Source organism: Belonocnema kinseyi, chromosome 10 (genome assembly GCF_010883055.1).
Source record: "Belonocnema kinseyi isolate 2016_QV_RU_SX_M_011 chromosome 10, B_treatae_v1, whole genome shotgun sequence".
In the NCBI taxonomy this organism is placed as follows: Eukaryota; Metazoa; Arthropoda; class Insecta; order Hymenoptera; family Cynipidae; genus Belonocnema; species Belonocnema kinseyi.
The window spans coordinates 88,259,762-88,263,571 of NC_046666.1; positions in this window are offsets into that span (position 1 = coordinate 88,259,762).

A 3,810-nucleotide genomic window follows, 5' to 3' on the forward strand; every position below is an offset into this window, starting at 1 on the left:
CCAACTTAAAAAGGAAGAAAGCGTCGACCTTCACTTACCGATCCTCGCAAACCACAAGGTCCTATTAAAAAAAGACGCTCGCAGGCTGCTCACATGCCAACATCCATTGATGGTTACAGAAGATTGGCGCTTTGCAATACAAAAACAAGTGAAGTTCGAACTAAATGGTTATGTAGCACGTGTAACTTACAATAAAACAAGAATTGGTTCTCGAAGTATCATTCATAAAAGATACACACAAACATAAAAATAATTACAAAATTATCAATGTAAATTTTTTTTTTAAATTATAACATAAAAAAATTTTTTAAAATTATAAAAGATAAAAAGTATTTAAAAAATTGAAATGGAATCAACTGCAACTGTTATGCTACTATAAAATTGGTTATTTTAAGTTGAAGGTCGCTATAATAGTACGAATTATCTGAATTTTCAAAATCTAAATCCAGATTCGAGATCATTGACTCCAAAAATCCTTGTACACTCATTATTAACAAAATCCAGAAAACTTTATTATTTTGGCCGCCATATTCGATCCGTCATTTTGCATTTTCAAAGTCTGATTACAGTTTCGTGATCAGCGAACCCGAAAACCTCTGTGTACCAATTTTCAGAAGAAAATTCAAAAATATTCCTAGTTTCGGGCGTCATCGTGGATCGGCTATTTTGAATTTTTAAAATCTGAGTTCATATTCGTGATCACTGAGCCCAAAAGCCCCTGTATACCAATTTTCCGATAAAATCAATTTCGGCCAATTTCAGCAGCCATATTGGAACTGCCCTTTTGAATTTTCAAACTCTGAGTCCAGATTCGTAGTCAGCGATCCCAAAAACCCTTATGTACCGATTTTCATAAAGATATAATGGAAATTTTTTTTAATAATGAATTTTTTCAACAAAAAAGGCTTTTTTTCATCTTTGTTTATAAGTATTAACAAATTATTAAAAAAATTTTAGACCCTTCGCACATAAATGTCAATTTTCAATCATCCTGCGAGAATGAAATTAAAAAAAACCTGTGTAAAATGCAATAAAAACTACTCTGAAATCGCAAAAATGATATGAAAAAGGTGGGAATACAGTATTCCCACCATGCCGCAAAGGGTTAAAAAGCATTAATTTCTATCCTTACAAAGTTCATCTGGTACAGGAGCTCAATGAAGACGATCCTGATCGTCGGGTTGAATTTTGTGAAATTACGATGGACAAAATTGATAGAGATCGGTCCGATACAAATCCTGATTGGATGTTAGAGTCACACACAATATCCACAAAAGATTAATGTTTGGGCCGGTATCTTGAATGATACATTGATAGGCCCTTTCTTCATCGATGGCAATCTCAATGCCCGTGCATATGAAGAGCTTCTCAGAAACCAAATTGTACCAAGAATAAGGGAGATCACAGACGATAATTTTCATAATATTTGGTTCCAGCTGGACGGAGCAGCGGCTCAGTACGGTAGGCGGTTCGAGCATATTTGGATACTCAGTTCCCTCAAAGGTGGATTGGAAGAAGCGGTGAAATTGAATGGCCTGCTAGATCTCCTGATCTGACACCTCCCGAGTATTTTGTTTGGGGTTATTTAAAGAGCAAAGTATACTCAACGCAACCGCAAAGCTTATACGAATTGCAGAATCGGATTCTGCAACAGGCTACTTTGATTGATTGGGAGATGATTCGTAATGCTGCAACTCATTTTTACAATCGCATAGCTTTTTGTCAAGAAGCTCAAGGTTTTCAGTTCGAACATCTTCACTGAAGCGTGAGAGGCAAGGGGACTCACGCTAATCAAGCACTCCAAAGGGAACAGAATTTACTACGTCCGCCTCGTTGTTCCTGGGTGATGCTAAACGTGAACTGCTTGGAAAAAACCTTGAAAAAACCTTGAATATCATCACCAAGATCAATACAGAGCTCACCAATGAATTTCTTGTTGAAATTTACTTCAGGAATTTCACTGACCTCTTGGAAAACTTTGTTAATTTCGAATAACCTCTAACTGACCTTGAACGTTACAATTTACCTATGACTTGGGTACGTACCTGAACGTAGAATTTTCCGCTCTATCGATTGCAGATGTAAAAAAGGGGGTTTCGATTTAAAAAAACAAAGTTGACCTTCAACAAGCCCTGAAGGTCAACTTCAAGGTCGAAATGAAGGTCACCATTGAATTCCTCGCTGAAATTTACTTCAGGAATGATCTTCACTTTTTTGAAAAATATTTTACCTGAGGAAATATCCAACCGTCCCGGGACTTTTGAGACGATTGTAGAACGATTATTTAGCGCTGCTAAAAATACAAAAAAGTACGGTTTCTTAGGAACGCAGCCACAGAACAGCATGTAATAGAGATGAGATAGAAACCCATGTGCAAATTTTCCATTGGACCATAGTCAGTTAAACTTTCTCGGACTTGGTCGAACTTTTTTTAAATCTTTTAAAGTCGCTAAAATCTCTTGAAAATTCTTTTGCATTTTTTAATTCTTCTCAAATATTTTAAACTTCTTTAAAATTACTTGAAATATTTTGAAATTCATTTATAAATTTTTTTCTCTTTTTATGAGAAATAATTTTTAAATCCCTTAATGCTGATCTCCGTGCCGACTTTGTCCCAGGGTTGAGCCGATAGTCAGTGTTACTCGTTAACGAAAGATGTCCCATAGTTGCCCCGATGGTTGGTCCATGTTTGGGTCATTGTTGGGCCAATAGTCGGCCTAACTTCTTCAGAACTTTTTAAATCCCTTCATGCCGATCTCTGGACCGAATTTGGCCCAGAGTTGGGTCGGTAGTCGGTGTTACTTGTTAACGAAAGATGTTCCATAGTTTCCCCGGTGGTTGGTCCATGTTTGGGCCATTGTTGGGTCAATAGTCGGCCTAACTTCCTCAGAACTTTCTAAATCTCTTCATGCCGATCTCTGGGCACAGTTTAGCCCAAAGTTGGGCCAGTAGTCGGCTTTACTTGTTAACGAAAGATTTCATATAATTGCCCTGATGGTTGGTGCATGTTCGAGCCATGTTTTTGGAATCACCTGCTCTGGGTGCCGACCTGAATTCGCACCTGGGGATAGACGGACGACAAAATTTCATGATTTTCAGACTCTGTGAGTGCCGAAACGTAATGACCCGAAAAAAACCAGAGATAAAAAATTGAACAGATTTCTATAAAATACATTCTGAAGGATCAGAAAAGGTGAGAGTTATTTTAAACATTCCAGAATTATGTGTATAATGTAGTAAAATAAGTTATAAACTACAAAAATCGTTGATTTTTTAAAGTTTTATAGCAAGTTTATATAGATTCAGTTAATGTAATCTTTACATCTTAAATTTCATTATGTGTTACTTGAAGATTTAAAAAGAGCTGGGAAAATATAATCTTACACGAAGAAAAATCTTTCGAGAAACTTTACTAAACACAGTTGGGAAAACTCGAAACATATGGACACTTTGATAAAGTTTTATTTCTAGTTCTGTAAAACGAAATTCGATAATACCTCAATCACGAACATGAAAGTGTGAAAATCAATACTAATGTCTATCAAACTATACTTTAATTAATACTGTACTTGGTACTTGACATTTTAATGGACATACTTGTCAAAAATATTAAACGTTAGATAAAGATTAATGAACAGTTGGGCAAACCCCGGTGGAGGACTCGGTGGAAAATATAAGAGGGTTTACAGGAAAGTCACGAGGAAATCACTGACGCTCGAGAAACTTTAGCTACTAGTTTGGTAAACCGACAGCTTCTCTGAATAAAAAAGAACATATACGAAATCAACAGAATCAGAATACAATTTCGCT